Genomic DNA, 26034 nt, shown 5'->3' on the forward strand with positions numbered 1-26034 from the left:
TTACCAATCCCTTCCCAGAGGTAATGTGTTGACATACACACATATATATACTCATTCTTCTGTGTATAGATAATATTTTGTGATTATAAGAATAAAGTGACGTGAGTTATTAAATAATAATAATAAATCAGTTAATGCTTTCTCCTGTCCCTTACTAACTAGAGATTATGAAAACTTGTTTTATGTCACTACTTATGGCTTTACCTGTAAAAAATACTGCTATATAAGCACAACCCTATCTACATTTTCTTATAAATGTGTCCAGAGACAGATATAATTATGCTCATTGTTTAAAAAAATTAACACACATGAAACGACTCTGAAATGGATCAATTTATGGTTCGTAAGAAGTGAGAAGAGCTAGACCTTGGACAGTAAGTAGAAATATAGGCTGGAGCAGGGACAGGGGACTAGGGAAAAAAGAAAGCAATGGAGTGTGAAGAACCCACAAGGTAAAATGAAGGTTAAAAGAGAAGGAAAAAAATTCTCACCAAACATATTTATTTGCATTATATATCTTCTACTTTAGCCAACCTACCTCCTGTTGTGCAAACGTGTCCTTCAGTTTCTGCCTCTGTATTTTATGTGTGCTTTTTCCTCAAGTGTGCTCTCATCTTCTGTTTCTGCCTCTTGAAATCCATTCCCTGAGGCTCTCCAAATGCTTTGACCTTTATGAAGCCCTTCTTTTTTCTTTTTTTTTTTTAACTCTTTAGTACAGAATTTCCAACATACTCAAAATGAAGAGATGGTAGTATAATTTTCTTAGTCTGTCATCCAGCTTCAACAATTATTAACATCTTGACAATCTTTTTAAATCTACCCCCTCCCCCCCATTTTCAAACATCCTGAAAAGCTGTACATTAGCTTTATACTTTATATTACTACTTTATAGTAGTGTGAGTTCCATTAGAAGACAGAACTATACTGGTTATTTGGAAATTTAATATGATGAATTGTTAAGTAGAACCAGGCAGGTGTGGTTAATTACTACAAGAGCTCTAAGGGTCCGAGAAGTAGCAGGTGCAGAAGAGTAGCTACTACTTCTAGGATGGGGAAGAAAGACTGAGCGAGGGCTCTTCTTCCCAAAGCTTGGATTCAGACCTCTTCAAAAAAAGGGCATGTTTACCAAGGCTGCATGGTCTATAGAAGTACCCACTATCAGCGGGGAGACTGAGACTTGAGGCCACAGCTGGAACTTGTCTCCTCAGTAAGGCTCTTGGGCTCCCACGCTGAATGATAATAATAATAATGAAGGACCAGAATCCAGAAGGAAAGTGTCTCTCTGCTACTCTCACCTTAAAGGATCACTCCATTGCCTTCTCTTAAACTGGCAAAGGGAAATGTTTACAGATTCTAGTTCCAGTGTCACAAACCAGGGCAAAGAAAGGAAGATTTGGTTCTGAGGGATAATAAATTGACAACTGGCACACCCATATACCTACTACTTAATTTCTCCAACTGTTAAGCATTTTGCTATATTTATTATTTATCCATACGTCTATCCATGTACAGGAAGTCTTTTTGATTCTTCAGCCTGATGATCACTCTTAGTTTTGAAATCTGAATTTAAAAATTATCTGCAACACTAATCTGTATTAGGAAAAACGTCACTAACAGTGGTTCCCTCTAGAGATGGGACTTGGGGTGGGGATTGACTGGGAATGGGCATGAGGGAACTTTTCTGATGACAGTAGTATTCTATATCTTGGTAGGGATTTGGGTTACAGAGGTGTAAGTGTTTGTAAAAATCTGCAGATGATGCACTTAAGATTTGTATACTTCATATTGGTAAATTTTATCAAAAAAACTAAAAATTATTAAACTCTAGTTGATGATAGGTAATGCTGAAGTATTTAGGGGTGAAACATACTTATGCCTGCAACTTTCTTTGAAATGCCTTAAAAATATAAGGTGGATTTATTGATATATAGAGGGATGAGTAGGTATGTCCATAAAAAATTAAAATATAGATAAAGCAAATATAGTAATTTGAGGAAATACTGTATAGTAAAATATATATATATTTTTAAAGATTTTATTTTTCCTTTTTTCTCCCAAAGCCCCCCGGTACATAGTTGTGTGTTTTTAGTTGTGGGTCCTTCTAGTTGTGGCGTGTGGGATGCTGCCTCAGCATGGCTTGATGAGCGCTGCCATGTCCACGCCCAGGATTTGAACTGGAGAAACCCTGGGCCGCTGAAGCAGAGCGCACTTTACCACTTGGCCAAGGGGCTGCCCCCTGTATAGTAAAATATTAATTGCAGAATTTAGGTGGTGTTCACTGTATAATGCTTTCTGTATCAGTTATTAGACTGATAATTTCCTTGAGCTGAGAGACTGTGTCATACATCTGTTTATGTCTCATAGCACACAACATGATGTCTTCCTCACAATAGGTACCAGCAAAATGCCTTTAAAATTGCTATTGTGGAAGCTGAAAGACTAATCTTTAATCTTGGCTTAATGAACCTAATCAAGCTTTTCTATCTAAGCAGAAATTTTGTAAATGCAAATTATCTTGGGAAGCGATTGGAAGAAGTTGTGAAATACTGAGCATATAAGAAATTTCACAGATGTAATTTGACACTTTAATAAAAATTTATATATCATCAATTTTTTGGTAAATAGCTTGTTATTAACTAGTTTACCAAATCACTTAGCTAAATTATTAGGCTTAACCTATAAGCAGAATTAAGAATAGTTTAGATTATAAAATATATACTTAGCAAAATTATCTTTTGTTCTAATATGATGTATTTATTATCTAGTATGCTTGGTTTGCCTGGGGAATATAATTGGCTCCATCTAAATGGAACTACTGAGGACTGTAGATGGATGTCCAGAAAATGGGCACATATTATTCTTAGTGGTTTCATAACCTTGCTGCAAGCCTTAGAATTTATGTGGCAAAATGCTCATTATAAAGACAGGAAGTTGCAAACTGTCCCCAAAAGATGGGATTGACAGGCTAAGTAAGGATGGCCCTCCATAGGGTTGCTTCTAAATCTACGTGCCCCATTCCTTTTTTATTGAACATTTCAGCGTCTTTGTTCCTAAATCTGGTTTTATAATACGCTCCCATATTTGGCTAAGTTTAATTTTAAAGAATTGTGGCACATGAGGAATTTAGTTGTTTATATGCTCAATTTAGTATACAGACCCTGGAAATGAATCAAGTTTTCATGACTTACGGCTGGTGTTTGTCATGTGATGTCTTCCTCGGTCTGTCCAGTTCATATAAAAAGAATTCAAAATTAAGGGAGGTGTTATTTTCGTAGGCCCTCATAAGTTTAATCATATTGTTTTACATTTTTAAAAAAGCATGTATATGTGTGTGGATATATATATAGTGAATACTACTATATATAGTGAATGTATAGTCAATATATATAATATTACATATATATAATTTAATCCTGAGGTAGAGTGAATGTTATCTTCATTTTACAGTTTAGGAAACTGAGTTTCAAAAGTTGTGATTTGTCCAAGGTCTTCTAGCCATGTCTAGAAAACTAAGATCTTCTTATTCTCTCTCTCTTTTTTTTTTTTTTGAGGAAGATTAGCCCTTAGCTAACATCTGCCTCCAGTCCTCCTCTTTTTTGCTGAGAAAGACTGGCCCTGAGCTAACATCTTTGCCCATCTTCCTCTGCTTTAAAGTGGGATGCCTACCATAGCATGGCTTGACAAGTGGTGCATAGGTCCGCTTCTGGGATCCAAACTGGCAACCCCTGGGCCACCGAAGGGGAAGGCGTGAACTTAACCACTGCACCACCGGAGCCGCCCCAGTTACTCATGTATTTTTAAAAATATATCCCTGGGGGCTGGTCCTGTGGCTGAGTGGTTAAGTTTGCGCGCTCCACTTCAGCAGCCCAGGGTTTCACTGGTTCGGGTCCTGGGCGCCGACATGGCACTGAGGTGGCGTCTCACATAGCACCACCAGAGACACTCACAACTAGAATATAAAACTGTATACCGGAGGGTGGAGGTGGGGGCTTTGGGAAGAAGAAGGAAAAAAAAAGATTGGCAACAGATGTTAGTTCAGGTGCCAATCTGTAAAAAACAAAACAAAACAAAAAAACCCAAAATATATATATATCCCCAAAACATTTTAAAATTAACATCTAATATATCATGTTTATACAGTTGTAAAGTTTGTAATTTCCATTGTATTATAAATATTGAATTTTTAAACATAACTGTTATAGGATTCTTCAAAAATTATACAGTGGAATCTAGATGTTCTCCTACCATCATCCATTAAAAAAATAGGTAAATATCTCTTCTTTGACAGTCAAAAGTTGAAATTTCTATACATCCTTAATTCCAAACTTCCAATACACGTCCCTGACATAATGTTATCTTACTTTAATGTATTTTAATCTAAAAAATCTTTTATGATCACACTATCATCATACTTCTTTATCACAAAAGTATGAATATGAATTGAAACTGATTTTTTTAATGTCACTTATGGCTGGCTCTAAGTTTAATAAACTTTTTATCATTTAAGTTCTTAGTAATATGCAATTTATCAAAACAAATATGTTACAAATTTAGATAATTATTAAAAATCAAAAGTAAAATTTTAATGGAAATGTTGCTCTTAATGGATGGGACTTTTTCTCCTCTGATTAGTTTATATGTCTCTGAATGAATATTACTTATGGTTAGAATGAGACTGGATTCAATTTCAAATTTATTCGTATTTTCCAGAGTTATAGTTGTAAGTGCTTAGAAACGTTTTTCACATAAATGAGAAGATGGGAGTTCATTGAACTCCTTCCGTGTCATTTGCGAAACAAAATCACATGGTGGCCTATTATCAGAAATCGTTTATAATGATGTATTAACTGGTGACTTATTTAGACCTTTCTTCAATTTGGCTGAAAGCAAAGAATTGAAAACCACCTGGCTTGGAAAAGGATTTATTACCCATTAATCATTCAAAGCTCTACCAAAATTTGCTTAAAATTATACGGTTCTTCTTTCATTTAGAGTTATCTTAATTCAATAAACTCTGAAAGTAAGAAAAATTGAAATATTATTTCAGTATCCTCTTCCCAAAACAATATTTTCAATTAAATGCTTTTATCTTATATGCTTTAAATATGTTTTTTGTCAAAACCTTGAGGTGGCTTATTTGTTCATTGAATTTTCAATTTTGGATAAAATATTGCTTTATAACCTAATTGGTGAAACTAATCAGTCCAGTAAGATTTGCTTACTTGCAGAAAAAGTATGACTTCATTTTTAAATTAAATTAATGCATTATTACTCATTTTGAGGAATATTTTATAGAAACCACTGAGAAATAAATTATGGAATGCATTTGAAAGAGATTATTAAAACAATGAAGTCAAGAGTAAAATGATATGAAAGTAATAAAATATCAATGTAAAATAACATTAAAATCATGACAATGCTATTTCTCATTGCTTAATTTATAATAAAATCATAGAAAGTGGGCCTAAAATGATAAGTGATTTATGAAGTGAAGGATATGATAAAAAATATGGTATGGTATTTCTTCAGTAAATGAATATCAAACTCAAAGGTGTTGAACTGCTGAGAACTTATTAAGAATCATGTATACAAATTAGAAATAAATGCATTCATTTTATTAGAGTTCTTATACCTCACGATCAGACTTTTCCTATGTATTTAATGAAAGAAGAAAGTGAATTGCTAAAATGAGTTGATCTAGCATAAATAGAAAGTAGAAAATAAACATTTTCTAAGATCAAGATGGACTGAAATTGGAATATATATTTCATTGTGTAATTTGCTAAAAAAAAATTGCTTTAAATTGGCTTGCTTTAAATTCTTTATTAAAGATTGGGCATAGAGTGTCTGGATGGCTCTCAAGGCATAGCACACAGCATGCTCTCTCTGTCTCTCCCTTTTCTGCCTGTCTGTCTGAGCAGCAAAACAGATTGCTCTCCTTTTCTCGTATAGAATAGGTGTGCATTATTCTCAAAACCTAGCTTCTTAGAGTCTTACCTTTCACCCTGATCACTTATCAAAAATTTCTCCTGTGATCCTACTAAATGAATTCTTTTACTAGTTGCTAAGAGAAAAGGGTTTTTCCCTGTTGTTGTTATTGTTCTTAAAATCTCATGATTCCTGTCCTTGACTTACAGTGAATTTTCGAAGGGAGAGTTTTCATAACCAGAATTTTTGCTACAGTCCTATAGCAGGATAGGAAATTCCTATGCTCCAAGAAGACCACAAACATGTATGCCCCCATCCTCCCCTCCCATCCAAACACACACAGTGAAAGTCACCTGTCGGGTAGTTCACAGGCCTTGTTCTCTTTATACAGTAGTCAGCTCCACTTGTAAATCAGATTAAGGAACATGTTAGCACTGATTAATTTATATTTTGCCCTTCACAGGTAATAAAATACTTGGCAAGAGAGGATTTTTGGTCAGGTGGGTGTTTCAGCACATTTCCAATTATATTAATAATAGAGTTGTCTGTCTTTTTTGCCCTCTTGGAGAACCATCTCTGGTAATAACTAATGTCAAATAGCACAATATGTCATTGCAATTTCATTGTGAGTTTGAATCTCCAGGTGGTTTCTGAATTCATTGTAAACATTCATTTTTGTCAGGGCAACAAACAATAGAACATTAAGCTGTAATGCTAGATTTGGAGATGTTCTTAACATATTTTTTCCCAGCTCAGCATTATTTAGGTAATGTTTAATTCAAATTACAGAAAATATTTGAAATACCATTCTAACAACATCCAACAGAGCTCTTAAAGGAGCATTGAGTTTCAAATTCCTAAAATTGAATGTTGGTTCTTGATAGTCTAGGTATGTTGGAGGTTTTAAGATTTTATACTTTTACAGTATGAAATTATTTAACCTTATGTTAATTTTAACTATAGCATATATAAAATTGGTTTGCATCTAATTAATAATCATTTATTTTAATGTTTTCTTGAATGAAATAGATTTAAACTTTAAAACTCTTTTATGTAACGGTTTTATTTATTTATTTTTTTTAACTTGTTTTTTTTTTTTTTTATTAATGTTATGATAGATTACAACCTTGTGAGATTTCAGTTGTACATTTTTGTTAGTCATGTTGTGGGTACACCACTTCCCCCTCCGTACCCTCCCCCCACCCCCCCTTTTCCCTGGTAACCACCGATCAGATCTCCTTCTCAATATACTAATTTTCACCTATGAGTGGAGTCATATAGAGTTCGTCTTTCTCTGACTGACTTATTTCGCTTAACATAATGCCCTCGAGGTCCATCCACGTTGTTGTGAATGGGCCAATTTTGTCTTTTTTTATGGCTGAGTAGTATTCCATTGTGTATATATACCACATCTTCTTTATCCAATCATCAGTTTCTGGGCATGTAGGCTGGTTCCACGTCTTGGCTATTGTAAATAATGCTGCGATGAACATAGGGGTGCAACGGACTCTTGAGATATCTGATATCAGGTTCTTAGGATAGATACCCAGTAATGGGATGGCTGGGTCATAGGGTATTGCTATTTTTAACTTTTTGAGAAATCTCCATACTGTTTTCCATAGTGGCTGTACCAGTTTGCATTCCCACCAACAGTGTATGAGGGTTCCTCTTTCTCCACAACCTCTCCAACATTTGTCGTTCTTGGTTTTGGATGTTTTTGCCAATCTAACGGGGGTAAGGTGATATCTTAGTGTAGTTTTGATTTGCATTTCCCTGATGATTAGCGATGATGAACATCTTTTCATGTGTCTATTGGCCATATTCATATCTTCTTTTGAGAAATGTCTGTTCATGTCCTCTGCCCATTTTTTGATCGGGTTGTTTGTTTTTTTGTTGTTAAGCAGTGTGAGTTCTTTGTATATTATGGAGATTAACCCTTTGTCGGATAAGTGGCTTGTAAATATTTTTTCCCAATTAGTGAGCTGTTTTTTTGTTTCAATCCTGTTTTCCCTTGCCTTGAAGAAGCTCTTTAGTCTGATGAACTCTTTTATGTAACGGTTTTAAAATTTGATTCCCTTTCCTTGAAACTAGCAAAATACTGTTTAGAGAGTAACTAAGTATCTGCATATTTAGAAATACGTGCTTTACATAGCATCCGTGTAATTAATAAAGAGCCGTGTTACAGGGCCAGCCCTGTGGGCAAGTGGTTAAGTTCGGGTGCTCCGCTTCGGCGGCCCAGGGTTTTCCTAGTTCAGATCCTGGGCGTTGACCTAGCACTGCTCATCATGCTGAGGCGGCATCCTACAGAGCAGAGCCAGAAGAACCTACAACTAGAATATTCAACTAAGTACTGGGGGACTTCGGGGAGAAGAAGAAGGAAAAAAAAAGATTGGCAACAGATGTTAGCTCAGGTGCCAATCTTAAAAAAAAAAAAAAAAGAGCCATGTTAGATAATAGTGTGATTAAAAAAAGGATAATTTAAAAAGCAAGGTTAAGATTTGTAAAGTAAATCGGAGACCAAATTAGTATAAATATATATATTTTTTTACTTTGGTAAAATACATATAAAATTTATCATCCTAACCATTTGTAACTATACAAGTCAGTGGTATAAAATATCTTCATATTGTTGTGCAACCATTACCATCATCCATCCTAATAACACTTTTCGTCTTGTCAAACTAAAACTCTATACCTGTTAAATAATAACTCCCTATTCTCCCCTCCCCCAGCAACCACCATTACAATTTCTGTCTTTATGATCTTGACTACTCTTAAGTACCTCATATAAATGGAATCATACAGTATTTGTCTTTTTGTGACTAGTTTATTTCACTCAACATAATGTCCTCAAAGTTCATCCATTTGTAGAATATTGCAGAATTTCCTTCTTTTTTTAAGGTTGAATAATATTCCATTACATGTACGTCCCACATTTTGCTTATCCATTCATCAGTTCGTGAACACTTGGGTTGTTTCCATGTTTTAGCTATTGTGAATGCTGCTATGAATATGAGTCTACAGATATCTCTTTGAGACTCTACTTTCAGTTCTTTTAGGTATATAGCCAAAAATGGAATTGCTGGATCATATGGCAATTCTATTTTTAATTTTTTTTTTAAAGATTTTATTTTTCCTTTTTCTCCCCAAAGACCCCCCGGGTACATAGTTGTGTATATTTTTAGTTGTGGGTCCTTCTAGTTGTGGCATGTGGGATGCTGCCTCAGCATGGCCTGATGAGCGGTGCTAGGTCTGTGCCCAGGATCTGGGCCAGTGAAATCCTGGGCTGCCAAAGCAGAGCGCTTGAACCCAACCACTCAGCCACGGGGCTGGCCCCTATTTTTAATTTTTCGAGGACCTACCATATTGCTTTTCATTACCAGTTGAGCTATTTTACATTCCTACCAACATTGCACAAGGGTTCCAATTTCTCCACATCATTTTTTTTTTTTAAGGCAGATTAGCCCTGCGCTAACTGCTGCCAATCCTCCTCTGAGGAAGATTGATCCTGAGCTAACATCCATGCCCATTTTCCTCTACTTTATATGTGGGACACCTACCACAGCATGGCGTGCCGTACGGTGCCATGTCCGCACCCGGATCCGAACCGGTAAACCGGGGCCGCCAAAGCGGAACGTGCGCACTTAACCGCTGTGCCACCGGGCCGGTCCCTCTCCACATCCTCACCAACACTTATTTTCTGGTTTTTGATAGTAGCCATCCTAGTGAGTATGAGGTGGTGTCTCATTGTACTTTTGATTTGCATTTTCCTAATTAGTGATTTGAGCATCTTTTCATGTGCTTATTGGCTATTAGTTTATCTTCTTTGGACAAATGTCTACTAAAGTCCTTTGTCCATTTTTGAATTTTTTGTTGTTGAGTTTTAGAAGTTCTCTGTGTATTCTGGATATTAATCCCTTATCAGACGTATGATTTACAAATATCTTCTCCCATTGTGTGGGTTGGTTTTTTCACTATGTGGGTAAGTGTCTTTTTTTTTTTAGAAGTATTACTTTTAATAACGTTTCCCGATAATTGTGGATATTCCTCTTTGATACTTAATTAAAACTACACAACTGGTGTTTTCTCAAAAGTTATTTGCAAAATGAACTTGAAATAATATCATTGAATATTTCCTTTTCTGTTACATTAAAATCCATGGGCCTACCTTGCACATTGAATGGATCTTGTACAAATGCATGATTTTTTAAGTAATGCATTGTTTCACTAAGGATTGTGTCTTTTGATACACAAGATTTAAAAATTTTCACAAAGTCTAATATGTCTGTTTTTTTCTTTTGTTGTATGTGCCTTTGGTGTTGTATTCAAGAAATCATTGCCAAATCCAATGTCATGAAGCTTTTGTCCAGTTTTTTTTTAAAGAGTTTTATTGTTTTAGGTCTTATATTTAGGTCCTTTATCTATTTTGAGTTAATTTTTATGTATGATTTTAGGTAAGGGTCCAACTTCATTCTTTTCATGTGGATATCCAGTTTTCCCAGCACCATTTGTTTGGAAAGAGTATCCTTTTCCCATTGAATGGTCTTGGCACCATTATCAAAAATCATTTGACTGTGTTTGTGAGGGTTTACTTCTGGGCTCTCTCTTCTAGTCCATTCGTCTATATACTTGTCTTTATGCTAATACCACCCTGTTTAAATTACTGTAGCTTTGTAGTCAGTTTTGAAATCAGGAAGTGTGAGTCCTCCAGTTTTTTCTTTTTCTTTTCAAAATTGTTTTGGCTATTTGGGGTCCCTAGAGACTCTGTATGAATTTTAGGATGAATTTTTCTATTTCGGGAAAATACATCATTGGGATCTTGATAGGGATTGCACTGAATCTGTAGATCGCTTTCGGTAGTATCAGCATTTTAACTATATTAAGTCTTTCAATCCATGAACATGAGATGTGTTTCCATTTTTTTTATGTTGTCTTTAATTTCAGCAGTTTTTTGCAGTTTTCATTGAACAAGTCTTTCACTTCCCTGGCTAATTCCTAAGTATTTTATTCTTTTTGCTGCTACTATAAATGGAATTGACTTTGTAATTTCCTTTTCAGATTGTTCATTATTGGTGTATAGAAATGCAACTGATTTCTATCTGTTGACTTTGTATCCTGCTTCTTTGCTGAATTCATTTATTAGTTCTGAATAATAATAAATAGTTCTGAAATAAAAAAACTATTAGTTTTTTTGTGGAGTCCTATTGGGTTTTCTATATATGAGATCATATCATCTGCAAACAGATCATCTTACTTCTTCCTTTCCAATTTGGATGCCTTTTATTTCTTTTTCTTGCCTAATTGCTCTGGCTAGAACTTCCAGTACTAGTTGAATAGAAATGGTAAAAGTGGGTATGCTTACCTTGCTCTGAATGATAGAGGAAAAGCTCTCAGTCATTTACCATTGAGAATGATGTTTGCTGTGGATTTTTCATACATGGCTCTTATTATGTCGAGGTGGTTTTCTTCTATTTGTACTTTGTTGAGTGTTTATATCATGAAAGGGTATTGAATTTTGTCAGATGGTTGTTCTGCATCAATTGAAATGATTGTGTGCTTTTTTCCTTCATTTTGGTGATGTGCATATTACACTGATCGATTTCCTATGTTGAACCATCTTTACATTCCAGGAATAAATCCCACTTCATCACGTTGTATAATCCTTTTAATATGCTGCTGAATTCTGTTTGCTAGCATTTCTTGAGGATTTCTACATCAATGTTCATAAGGGATATTGGTCTGTAGTTTTCTTGTCATGCCTTTGTCTAGCTTTGATATCAGGGTTATGCTGGTCTCATAAAATGAATAGGAAGAGTTCCCTTCCCTTCAATTTTCTGGAAAAGTTTGAGAAAAATTGGTATTAGTTCTTCTTTAAATGTTTGATAGAATTCACCTGTGAAGCTGTCAGGTCCAGGACTTTTCTTTGTTGGGATATTTTTGTTATGGATTCAATCTTCTTACTAGTTATGGGTCTATTCAGATTTTCTATTTCTTCATGAGTTAGTCTTGGTAGGTTTGGTGTTTCTAGGAATTTGTCCATTTTGTCTAGGTTATCCAATTTTTTAGCTTACAATTGTTCATAGTACTCTCTTATAATAAATTTTACTTCTGTAGAATTGGTGGTAATGTCCTCACTTTCATTTCTGATTGTAGTAGTTTGAGTCTTCTCTCCTTTTTTCTTAGTCTGTTTAGCTAAAGGTTTGTCAATTTTTTCTTTTCAAAGAAGCAACTTTTTGTTTCATTGATTTTCTCTATTGTTTTTCTATTCTCTATTCATTTATCTATGCTCTAATCTTTATTGCCTTCCTTCTGCTAGCTTTGAGTTTAGTTTGTTCTTTTCTAGTTTTTTTAATTTGTAAAATTAGGTTGTTGATTTGAGATCTTTCTTCACTTTTTTGTTTTTTTGTGAGGAACTTTGGCCCTGAGCTAACATCTGCTGCCAATCTTCCTCTTGCTTGAGGAAGATTGTCAGTGAGCTAACATCTGTGCCAATCTTCCTCTATTTTGTATATGGGATGCCTACTACAGCATGGCTTGATGAGTGGTGTATGGGTCCGTGCCTGGGATCCAAACCTGTGAATCCCAGGCCACCAAAGTGGAGCAAGTGAATTTAACCACTATTCCACTGAGCAGACGACTTCCTTGTTTTTTTTTTTTAATGTAAGCATTTATAGCTGTAAATTTCCTTCTTAGCACCAATTTTGTTGTGTCCCGTAAGTTTTGGTATGTTGTTTTTTTGTTTTCATTTGTCTCTACATATTTTCTAGTTTCCTGTTTCTTTGAATGTCTGTGATGTTTCAGTGAACACTGGACATTTGAATTTAATAATATGGTAACTCTGGGAATCAAATTCTCTGCATTCCCCAGGGTTTGCTGTTTTTTTTTTTTTTGTCTTTTTGGTTATTGTGGGCTATCTCTGTGCCAAAGATCAGACTGAGATATAAACTTAATGTCTCCTCAGGTCTTTTCTGATCCTTTCTCTTGGCATGTCTGGTCACTTTCTAATTTTCCTCATATATATGCAGTGGTTTTTGAATGTTTTAGTCTTTAATGTTTGGATCTCCAAAGAGGATAATGCAAAAAATGAGGATGGTGAAGACAGGGCTCTGGCCCTTTAAATCTCTGGGAAGTCACTTCAGCTAGAGGGGGAAGGGCTTGCGGCAATGAGAGAAGATGCAAGAACAGTGGCTGTCTATTTGTCTGCACCTCTGTGATCAGAAGCAGTAATCAGCAATCAGAGCAGAGATTTTCAGTATTTGGAGGACAGTTCTTTTCTCCCACCCAGCTCTGCAAGCTGCTCCAGGAACATGTGCACATCTGCCTGCCATATGGCTCAGGATGGGGTTTGAGTAGCTGCTACTGTGTTAAGAGTTGAAATTGACCAAAATTAACTGAAATTTGCCTGTTCCAGTCTTCTCGTGGAAGTAGCAAGCCTTCAACTGACTTCAGAGTTCCAAACTATTTACATCAGACAGATTCTGCCATTGTAATTGTTGTCTAGGTAGGGAGACAGATTCCTGGTGTTCCCTACTCCACTAGCTTCCCAGAATCCTCTCTGTGTAAATATTTTTAAATTGAAGGATTGTACAGGGCTAAATTGTTATTAGTTGACTTACCTAATAAAAAAGTTTGGGTTTGTACTCTTTTTTAAATGCAAGGATAATGTTAGGTGTCTTGAAAATTATTTGGTTGGTTTCGATGACATGCAAAACAGTTTTTGAAGGTATTCTGAAATAACTTCTAAAATGAATACAGAATATTTTAAAAATGATTACAGTCATTGATGGGAATACGTTTTGAGAAGTGCATCATTAGGTGATTGAAAAGAGAGTCATTATGTTGTGTGAACATCATAGAGTGTACTTACACAAACCTAAATGGTATATAGCTTACTACACACCTAGGCTACATATACCATCATATATGTATATGCAACGTTTGTGTTTCATGTAAAACAAGATAAAATATCCATTTGGATTCTTTTTTTTTTTGTTTTTTTTTTGCTGAGAAAGATTCACCCTGAACTAATGTATGTTGCCAGTCTTCCTCTTTTTTTTTTTTTCAGCTTGAGGAATATTAGCCCTGAGCTAACACCTGTGCCAGTTTTCCTCTACTTTGTATGTGGGTCACCACCACAGCATGGCTGACCAGTGGTCTAGGTCCATGTCCAGGATCTGAACCTGCAAGCCTGGGCCACTGAAGTGGAGCACGCTGAACTTAACCACTACACCACGGGACTGGCTCCTAGGATTCTGTTTGATAATTACTTGTTTCCAGGAGTATGAGCTACCTAACCTTGTGTTTTTTCTAAGTAGAAGTAGTATAATTTATTGGTTTTAACTCAACTACCTAGCTATGTGACCTTGAACAAGTTTCTTGGCCTCTGTAAACTTCAGTTTATTAATAAAATGGGGGTAATAACCCAGAGTGACCATAAAGTCTGGAAACATAATGTAGCTATTCCACTCTTTTTTTTTTTTAATTGAGTTAATGATAGGTTACAATCTTGTGAAATTTCAGTTGTACATTAATGTTTGTCATTCGTGTTGTAGGTGCACCACTTCACCCTTTGTGCCCACCCCCCACCCCACCTTTCCCCTGTATCCACTAAACTGTTCTTAGTCCACATTTTTAAATTCCTCATATGAGTGGAGTCATACACAGATTATCCTTCTCTAGCTGGCTTATTTCACTTAACATAATTCCCTCAAGGTCCATCCATGTTATTGCAAATGGAATGATTTTGTTCTGTTTTGCAGCTGAGTAGTATGCCATTGTATATATGTACCACATCTTCTTTATCCATTCGTCTGTTGATGGGCACTTAGGTTGCTTCCATGTCTTGGCTATTGTAAATAATGCTGCAATGAACATTGGGGTACATAGGACTTTTGGGATTGCTGACTTCAAGCTCTTTGGATAAATACCCAGTAGTGGGATGGCTGGATCATATGGTAGTTCTATTTTTAATTTTTTGAGGAATCTCCATACTGTTTTCCATAGTGGCTGCACCAGTTTGCATTCCCAACAGCAGTGCATGAGGGTTCCTTTTTCTCCACAACCTCTCCAACATTTGTTACTATTAGTTTTAGATATTTTTGTCATTCTAATCGGTGTAAGGTGATATCTTGGTGTAGTTTTGATTTGCATTTCCCTGATGATCAGCGATGATGAGCATCTTTTCATGTGCCTATTGGCCATCAGTATATCTTCTTTGGAGAAATGTCTGTTCATGTCTCCAGCCCATTTTTTGATTGGGTTGTTTGATTTTTGTAGCTATTCCACTCTTATAGCTATCCATTTAATTCAGGAGCTGTACAAGAATGTTCATAAGCACTGTTTCTAGAGCAAAACTTTAAACACCCATTTTTCCATTAATATGAGAATGAATGAATATGTTGAAAATGAATGGACCCTAACTACACCCACCAACATGGATGAATATCAAAAATATAATGTTGAGTGAAAAAAGCAAATCACATAATACATACAATATTATCCTATTTTATAAAATTTAAAAATGTATAAGAATTCTATTATTCAGGGTTTCATACACATCTGGTAAAACCATAAAGAAGAGCAGGGGAATGATTAATTCAGAATTCAGGATAGTAGTTGCCTGGAGTTGAGAGTAGGAGACAGTGCACTGGGGTCTTCAATGTATTGGGACTCTTCTGTGTGGGTACATGAGTATTTGTTTCATTTATTTGGTTTTATATTTCTAATATATATTTATTTAGTACATAATATACACATGTGATCACTCTTGTTTGTTTGATACTTTATAAGAAGATTACATAGTGGCTTAGAGCTTTTTCTTTTATTATGGAACAGCAACTTTGAAAAAGGATAAAGGCCTCTCATGAATCTTCTACCTTAGGAGAAGAATTTTCCTTTTTGCAGATCCCATTCAAGTTTTCAAGGTTGGGTTTAAATCAATTATCTTGTTGTTTGTTTTCTGTTTGTCCCATCTGTTCTTTGTTCCCCACTTCCTCTTTTTCATCCTCCTTGATTAAGTGAAATTGTTTGATTCCATTTTATCTCCTTTGTTGGCTTATTAGTAATACGGTTTCGTTATTTTCATGACTGCTGTAGGGTGTATAGCATATACCCTTTTCTCATGTCTACCTTCAAGTGATGTTATACCAGTTTGCTTATAGTATAAGAACTTTCAATAATTTACTTCCATTTCTTCCTTCCTGACCATTGTGCTATGATTCTCATACATTTTATTTCTACGTAAGTTGTAAGCCCCAACTATGTTCTTGTTATTTTTGTTTAAACAATTATCTTTTAAAGAGATTTAAGTAATGAGAAAAAATATCTAATATTTCCTCTTGTAATCATTTTCAGTATATTCATTTCTTTCTGTTGATCCATATTTCTAATATGGCATGACTTTCCTTCTGCCTAAATAACTTCCTTTCTATGATATTTATAGCATGGAAAAGTACTCAGCTTTGTATGTCTGAAAAAGTCTTTGTTTTACCTTTGATTTTGAGAGAGACTTTCACTGGGTATAAAGTTCTAGGCTGATAGCTTTTTCCTTCAGTATGTTAAAGATGGTGGTCCACTGTCTTCATTTGCCTTGTTTCTGATGTCATGTGCTGTTATCTTTATCTTTTTTCCTTTGTATTTAAGTGTCTGTTTTTCTCTTTGTCACTGGTTTTGAGTAACTTGATTATAATGTATCTTGGTATAGTTTTTCTCATTTTTTTTTGTGCTTAGGTTCATTATGATTCTTGGATATATGGGTTTTTGGTTTTCAACAGATTTGGGAAATTTTTGGTCATTGTTTCTTCAAATATGAGCCGTTTGAGAGTAAGTTGCTGACATCATGCTCTTTTATACCTTTATATTCTCCAGTGAATATTTTCCAAGAACAAGGATGTTCTTTACCATAACCACTATACAATTATAAAACTTAGAAAACTTAACATTAAAGTATACTATACTGTAGGAAAAAACTCAGTCTTCCTCGTATGTTTCTTCCTTACTCACAGAACACTTCACTTCTGACGCTTCTGGTCACCAAATATGTGGGGATTTTTCCCACACCAAGGAATTCTGCAACACGAGCTGGGTGTCCAACAATTTAACTCAATTCTGACACTATCTACCTGGAGATAGCATCAGACCCCACAAGTTAAGGGCTCAGTCCCATAAGAGTGCCTCCCACTTCAATGCCAATTGCAAGTGGTAGATTTCCAGGTCACCTGTAACTTCTGTATGGCTACAAATCAGAGATTCCCATGACCTCCCCCTCCTTGGATTTGATTATTTGCTAGAACAGCTCACAGAACTCAGGGAAACACCTACTTATGTGTACCAGTTTATTATATATTAAGGATATGAGGAAGGATACAGATGGACACCAGATAAATAGATACATAGGGCAAGGTCTGGGAAGGTCCTGAGCACACAAGCTTCTGTCTCTGTGGAGTTCGGGTACATCACCCTACCAGTACATGGATGTGTTCACCAACCTAGAAGCTGTCTGAACCTCTAGTATTGAGATTTTTATTGAGGGTTCATCATGTAGGCATAATCAATTATTAACGCCATTTCCAGCCCCTCTTTCCTCTGTAGAGAATGAGGGACAGGGATGAAAACTCCATGCTTCTAATTATGGCTTGGTCTTTCTGGTGACCAGCGCCAATCCAAGAGCACACCTGAAGTCACCTCATTAGAACAAAAGACACTTCTATCACTTAGAAAATTCCAAAGGAGCAGGAGCCCTGTATCGGGAATTGGGGTCAAAGACCAAATATTTGAACAAAAGGTGCTCCTAGTCCTCTCATCACTTAGGAAATCATCAGAGTTTTAGGAACTCTGTGCTGGGAACTAGGATCAGAGGCTAAAAATTAAGAACAAAAGATTCTCCTAGCACCTCTATTTACAAGGGTTTTAGGAGCCCTGTGTCAGGAACCAGCGACAGAGACCAATATATATATTTCTTGTTATTTCATAACTATTATTTAGTATACTCTCATGTTCACATTCTGTCAGTTGTTGCAGTAATGTGCTATGACATTTTTTCCCCAAGACAAGGTCATGCATTACATTTAGATGTCATGTCTAATCTCCTATAATCTGAAACAGTTTATTAGCTTTCTTTGTCTTTCATGACAATTGACATTTTTGAAGAGTATGGGCTAGTTATTTTGAGAATGGCCCTCAATTTGGGTTTGTTTGAAGTTCCTCTTAATTAAATTCAGGTTATGCATTTTTGCAAGAAGACTGCATAAATAATGTTGTGGACTTATCAGGGTATCACAACAGTTTGTCTTATTATTTGTGATGTTAATTGTAATCATTTAATTAAGGTATTGTTCACCAGATTTCTTCACTATAAAATTACCACTTTTTCCCTTGTAATTAATAAGTAATTGGTGGGAACTTACTTTGAGATTATGTTAATATCCTGTTTCTTATCAAACTTTAACCCATAATTTTAGCATCACTGATGATTTTTGTCCAATTAGTTATTGCTGTGATTGTAAAGTGCTTTTCAAAGTCTGTCATTTCTTCAACATTTATTAGGTGGCATTCTACTGTACATTTAAGTTTTCCTTCTTACCTGTCTCTCTTTCCCTCTCTCCCTCTGTCTCTCTCTCACTACCAACACTTCTGACACCAAATATGTGGGTTTTCTCTACCAAACAATTATCCAGTTTTCTGCAGGCACCAAATGGGTGTTCTACAATCAGTTCAATAGTAACACTAACTACCTGGGATTAGCAAGACCCTACAGGTTAAGGGCTCAGTCCCACCACACTCTCCCCACTTCAGAGCCATTGCAAATCCAGGCCTCCCATACTTCTGACCAACTGGCTATAAATTGGAGTTTTCTGCAACCCCTCCTTAGGTTCAATAATTTGCTGTAATGGCTCACAGAACTCAGGAAAAGAGTTTATTTGCTGTTACTGATTTATTATAAAGGATACAAGTCAGGAACAGCCAAATGGAAAAGAAGCATTGGACAAGGTATGGGGGAGGCGGTATGGAACTTCCATGCCTTCTCTGGGCCTATGACCTCCCAACATCTTGATGTGTCCCAAAACCCAGAAGTTCTCCAAACTCTGTAGTTTAGGAGTTTTTATGGAGGTTTCACTATGTGGGCATGGTTGATTAAATCATTGGCCATTGTTGATTAACTGGTCTCCACCCAATTTCTCTTCCCTCCAGGTCCTGGGGTGAGGCTGAAAGTTCTAACATCTAATCATGCCTTGGTCTTTCTAGTGCCAGCATCTAGCCTGAAGCTATCTAGGAGCACCTCAGCCAAGAGTCATCTCATTAGGATACCAAAGGCACTCTTATCACTCAGGAAACTCCAAGAGTTTCAGAAGCTCTTGTGCCGGGAACCAGGCATGAAGATCAAATATGTATATTTCTTAGTATATCACAGTATTACTCTATCTAATTACCTATCTAGTCTATCTATCTAATCAGTATAGATTCATGAATTCTTATTTTATTTAGTGGATTACATTAGTACACTAAGGGTTTATTTTTAAGTAAATGATAATTTTTTTTCTAATTTGGCATGACTTAAGAGGAAATGGGCTAAAATAAAAACACAAGTTCTTTTATTTAGCACTCTTGTTTTTTTTTATGAATAGAAACCACCTCAGATGCTTTGTAAGAGGAAGCTGTACTGTAGGGATACATATAATAATAGGAAAAAGACAAATGTCAGCCACTTGGCAAGACCTCACAGGGACCCAGGAAAAGTCAAACTGTGAGATTTCAATCCCACTCTCCGCTTCCCCCAACAGGAACAAATAAGACAGTTATGTGAGCCTCACGGAGAATGGAACTGATAGGCCATTCTAGAATCTCAGAAACTTATGGGTTCTTGGTTATCTAACTATCCATCTAGCTTTAGGAGTTCACAGATCCACCAGTAACCTGACTTCTTTTAAAATCTTTCTGCTTTTCTTCTTGCTCTTAACTGTCTGGTATATCCATAGTTCCAGAGAGAGAGAGCACGCGCATGATTTTCAGAACACATATTATTCCTTTTCGTGGAATATCCTGTGGCTAGCTCCCCTTGAAGTAGGATTGGTGGAGAGGGCTTTTTTCCCTAAGTGGCTAACTGTGGATATAGTTGGCAATATGTATCTGCTTACTGATTCTTCATCCTGCCAGAAAAGAGTCCTACTCTGTTTGTAGGCAATGTAAGCTAAGTGGTTTACTTTCTGAGTTATTTTCAGAATATTAATATTGTGATATTTATTTTAATTTATTTTAAATAATGATAATGCTGAAAATTGGTATAAAACTAGGACAAGGATTTTCGATAATTTAATACCTTGTATTATTCACTAAAAATATTTTGAAACCATGACTGTTAATTAAGTCTGTCTTATTAATTTGGCCTGATCAAGAAGTATAAATGTTACTCAGTGTATTTCCTTATACTTTTCTGTTGTTACAGCATCATCATTTCGTGTTTTCCTTAAAAGAGCTATTCAGCACTTCTGTGAATATCTGTGTAGACTAGACTGTTTGCAGGTAACATTTTCCAGAAGCCAAAACTAGGTTTCCCGTAATGTACAATTTGAAAATTTCCTGCACTTGGTATCACTTGTTCGTATGTGCTTGTTATTTAATATGACTGAGTTATTAATAACTAATTGTTTAAAGTGCAGTGTTTCAGTTAATTCCATGTATAATTAAAAAATTTAAATACATTAACATTTCACAACATAGTCTGTGATGGGGATTAGGACTGTTTGTGTTTGCTGTTCAAATACTCAGTATAATATTTAATATTTGGATAAAATTTTATTTTTCATATCAAGTATATTTGTTTAAAATTTTAGAGACGGTATACTTGGGAGCCTGGAAAATTTGTATTTAGCATAAAACTATTTGATTATTTTCAGATATTAAAAATACAGAACAGTTTTTGGGAATCTCATAGGCTTATATGACTGTTAGATTTTGCAGGTTTACATCCTTTAATGATTTGTTTCCCTTTCTGTCATACATAAAACATCTGGTCTCTAGGTCATGCTTGAAATGAGATAAAGGGAGGGAAAAATGAGATGAGATGCTCTCTCATCTCTCAGTTCTTTTCTAAAGAGCATAAAACTATCCCATTCCCTTTAAGCAGAGTCTCCCAAATGATTAACTTAATTTCACAAGAGGAAACGCATCTTTATTTTAAAGTACAATAGTTTCCTTGTACATCATGTGAATTGTTAAGTGTTTTGACATTTAAAAAGCTATCTGACTGAACCAACTATTTACAACAAGCCCAGGCCAGCCAGAATACTTTGGGAAGGGCCTATAGATTTACTGAAGTTAAAACTACTACAAGGCAAGATTACTCTAGAGACATGAAGTCTGGGTTTTGGCTTCAGGAACTGTCACTTTGGGAATTACTCTCTAGGTAGGATTAAATATAAAAGTTTGAAACATGCATCTAAAATGAATTAAGTTACCATGCTGAATAGAACTCATTGCCAAGGGATTTTTAAAAAGCATTTTGATTACTATTATTTGAAATTACTTTCGGAATGTTTGAAACTGAATTGTGGAACTACCTTATAGTGAAGACTTGAAAAGAACATGGTCGTTCCTGGCTGTGAAAATCTTCTTCTTATTATTATTATAAGTTGATTATGGGAAAGCCATTAAATAGTGGATATTTAACCTATGTTTAAGTGAAAACATGAAATTACTTAACTGAGTGCCTATAAAAAGAAAATAAACTCTTGGTACTGAATTATGAATTGTGCTCCTGATTGTAGTAAACAACTAGGTGAAGCGTTAAAATACAGGAGACTAGAATTCTTAGTTATTTTCTGGATTCTTATTCTAAGTGATGGAAATGATTATCCATTTACTACTAGAACAGTTCTCATTTTTTATACTGTCTGTAGCATATATATACATATGCATACAGACCTACATGCTGTATGCTGTGTGCCGTATATATGTATAGTAGTATGTTTATATATTTACTGTGTACTGTATAAGATAATTATAGTGTACAGAATATATGCTGTATGCTATATAGTAATATGTGTGTGTATGTATATATACTGTGTGTGTATATAGAGACAGACAGACATACTATCTATAATAGAGAACAAGACATTTCTAGGCTATTCTAGTATGTAGTATAGAGAAATAATTACTAATCAATGATCCTGAGTATTTTTAGTTGCAACAGTTATCTGCTAAGCAGCCCTCCTTTGCCATATTTTTTAAGGCTGTATTATAGAATTATTGGTGGCAGTTGTGTGTGTTTATATTTTCATTTTATCCCTCTACTAAGCAGACTATTGTTAAAGGATAAATTTTAAGAGAGACTATGATCATGACTTTTATACAGATATAAAATGAACATGTGTCAAAGATTTTATTCAACTCATTAATTAATAATGGTATGATATTACTGCCAGTTTGAGTACCACATATTTATAGTTAAATAAGGAATACTGAAATGAATTTAAAGTCACTGAAGAACAGGCAAAACTAATCAATATCCACTGGACAGTAATCTGGACCTATTTTCATTTCTATGGACAGGAATCATTTGTATGATTATCAGTTTTCTACAGGTTAACTTCTTTCTCTACAGAGTTATAAAAAAGCCTAGTCAGTGACAGACAAAAATGGCCAATCTAGCCAAGACATCCATTAAATTTCAGTCTTTCACAATTTTTCCTTACTGTTCAATACTGGTTCCTTCTCTGGTACTTTATATTAGCTTGATTTTAGTAGTCACAAGAGAGAAATTGTTTCACGTCCACCCAGTTATTTCAGTTTAGTCATGTAAATTCAGTGAGGATGGGCATCCAAAAATGCATGAATTTGTGAATCAATAATATGATGTTTTGAGTGTAAATGCAGAATGATTAAAACCTGTGTCCTGATTCAGAAAGTAGAAGAAAATAGGGTTTTTATAAACTAATCTTATTTTAATTGTAATGGAAGAGCCAGTTATTTGAAGGCAGCAGTGAATACTTTCGAAAAGCAAGATCCTTCTTTTAATGGAATTAATTCCTCCTTGCCTTATTTGTGTTATAAATGAGAGCTTTGTATATCAGATTTTAAGTTGGGTATAACTTGAACTCCAAAATAATTAGAAGCCCTGAACCATGAAAGAAGCAAGCATGACTTTATTTTTACGAAATCCTCGTATTGTATGATTTTGCTCTGATGTTTACTCCCTTGCCGATCATTTATACTTTCCATTTTATAATTAATAATAATATATTAGAACTAACTTACAGTTGCATACCCTTCTCATTTTGGAGGAATACCAAGTATGGTGAGGTAGGCTCTACCTGTCTACCCTTGGCAGCTAAACTGTGAGCCAATCAGATAGTCCTGCCCAGGACACTGACTCTTAAGGGAGTAATGGGCGTTAAATTAGTTTAGATTAGATGATGCAGCTTCTGAGTAGTTGAGAGTTCGGCAGTGTAGGAGTGGAGAGTGGGGATGAGTATTCAGTGGGGTTCCAAGGGCTATGGGACCTGAGTATGTGGTTTCAGATTTTGATCATATCTTGCCTCCTTTGGTTTTCTCTGCAGCCTGTTTCTCTACACTTCCATTGATTCTGTGATCTATCTGATTTTCTGGCAATAAGTTTCTTTTCTGCTAAAGTTAACTGGAGTTGCTTTCTGTTGTTTATTAAACACAGAAAAACAAAACAAAACTCTAACTAGTAGAAGAAACAACCAGGTACATGGTTATGTTTCTGGCCATATGATCATTATCAAGTTTACGTAGGACAAAGTGAAGTGTATGTATTGTATGTGGGAAAAATAGAAGCGATGCTGACATAATTTAGGTTGCTGGTTATAACCTAATAGACCACATGAATCAATTTATGAAGTAATAGCAATAACTATGAATTTATCATTTTGAAGCATTGTAATCTCTCTTTCACCTTATGGTCACATGTCCAAGAATATCCTTTTGGGACTGGCCTGGTGGCACAGCAGTTAAGTTCGCATGTTCCGCTTTGTTGGCCTGGGGTTTGTCAGTTCAGATCCTGGGTGTGGATGTGGCGCCGCTTGGCAAGCCATGCTATGGCAGGCATCCCACATATAAAGTAGAGGGAGATGGGCACAGATGTTAGCTCGGGGCCAGTCTTCCTCAGCAAAAAGTGGAGGATTGGCAGCAGATCAGCAGATGTTAACTCAGGGCTAATCTTCCTCAAAAAAAAAAAAAAAAAAAAGAACATCCTTTGACTATTTAAAACCTTTCTGGCATCTTAAAATATGAGCTGCTTCTAGTAATAGTGGTATAGCTTGTATTGAACTAATCCTCCTACAGAAAATCATGACAAATTCTGGACAAAAATACAAAACCACACCACTCTCTTATGGCATTGGAGAGTGACCATAAGTAGGCAAAAATTGAAGGGGAGTCAACACTTAGAAAGAGAGAATAACACTGCATAAAAGAAAATGAGATTTTGTTGCCAGCAGACCTGCACTACAAGAAATGCTAAAAGGGAGTTCTTCAGGCTGAAGGGAAATGATACCAGATGGAAACTTGAATCTTCTAGAAGAATGAAGAGCACTAGAAATGGGAAATATTTGGGTAAACATATTTATTTCTCTCAATTTCTTTAAAACACATATGACTGTTTAAGGTAAAAATTGTAACATTGTATTGGGAGGTTTGTAGTATATGTAAATGTAATACATACAATGATTATAGCATAATGTTGAGGACAGGGAATTGCAAGGTTCCTGCATTTTACGTGAAGTGGTGCAGTATTAATTCTCTGAAAATTTAAGCGTGTGTGTTGTTATCCCTAGAGCAATCATTAAACAATAATGAAAAGAGGTCTTGCTAAAACATGAGGTTAGCAGTTTTCAATGTGCTGGCATGCGGCTGAATCCAGATTTCAAAGAAACGTTACAAATTCATTTAAGTGATTAGATATTCAAACATAAGATAATTTTTAAATGGTAGAGTAGAAACTACCAGCAGCCTCTAAAAGTGCTGAAATAATGCAGAAATTCTCTGGCAAATAATAATTATAGTAGCTAACATTTATTGAGTGCTATTTGTCAAGCGTTGTGTTAAGCTCTTTACATGTATTATCACATTTATTCATTACAAGAACTTTAGTTGAGTAGTTCCTATTATTCTATTTGACCAGGAGGAAAGTGAGGTATAGTGGTGTTAAATAATTTACCTAAAGTTTCACAGCTAGTAAGTGGCAGAGACAAGATTTGAACCCAGGATGCCTGACTTTAGAGCTTGTGCTCCTAGCTACTATAATATACTTCCCTAGAAAATGAAACCTGAATTAAAGCTTCATGACTAGCATATTGCAAATAAAGTACAGTATATGAACAAAACTAAATTATAGGTATAGTGTTTGTTAAAAATATGAAATATGAGGGGCCAGCCCCATGGCCTAGTGGCTAAGTTCAGCATGCTCTGCTTCAGTGGCCCAGGTTTGGTTCCCGGGCATGGACCTATACCACTTGTCGGCGGCCATGCTATGGCAGCGACCCACGTACAAAACAGAGGAAGATTGGCACAGATGTTAGCCCAGGGCAAATCTTCCTCAGGGGAAAAAAAAAAAAGAAATATGAGAAACCTTCAATTCCCATTTCTAATGTTCTTGGCATTCTATTTTCCCCCTATATAATATATACACTTCACTTTCTGCTATATAAACTTGATAGTGATCATTTACCTGGATGGATCTCCCTAGTCAGTCCCTGGGGCAGGTAATTCCTATCCCAGGTTCTTCATCCTTTGGTTTTATTTTGTCCCTTAACACTTCCTTTACTTTCATGGCCCCTGTTTCAATATATCTGATGGAAAACAACAACTTCTCATAGGCTGGATGAAGAAAATCAAGGGAAAAGTTGGTAAGATGAAGGCTAAGGTGAAAAAAGAAAAATCAGGCTACTGTTTGGTGAGGAAGGACATAAACAGTTATTGAATGCCTTCTGTGTATCAGATTCAAAAAAGTGATCCACATTTTTGTCTTCTGCCATTTTTGTTTGGCAATACATGATATAGTTATGTTTTCAAACTTTTTTTTTGTTAAATAGCAAAGAACCTTTTTTCCAAGTGAAAGTCTTCATTTTATTGCATAGTATACAACAAATA

At 35.4% G+C, this 26034-nt stretch overlaps 1 protein-coding gene across 7 annotated transcripts in view; it reads left to right on the forward strand.

Annotated features, from left to right (window-relative positions):
* The window catches only part of WDPCP (WD repeat containing planar cell polarity effector), a 385152-nt gene that overhangs the window by 3050 nt on the left and 356068 nt on the right, over nucleotides 1-26034 (forward strand). The window contains exons 1-2 of one of the 7 annotated variants that reach the window (XM_070572537.1): nucleotides 19773-20108; nucleotides 20369-20445. The exons of the other annotated variants lie outside the window; for them this stretch is intronic. The gene's annotated coding sequence lies outside the window, so the exon portion shown is untranslated. Of the gene's footprint in view, nucleotides 1-19772; nucleotides 20109-20368; nucleotides 20446-26034 lie in introns of those variants that run through there. 7 annotated transcript variants of the gene reach the window in all.

The sequence above is a fragment of the Equus przewalskii genome, chromosome 14, assembly GCF_037783145.1.
Source record: "Equus przewalskii isolate Varuska chromosome 14, EquPr2, whole genome shotgun sequence".
NCBI lineage: Eukaryota > Metazoa > Chordata > Mammalia > Perissodactyla > Equidae > Equus > Equus przewalskii.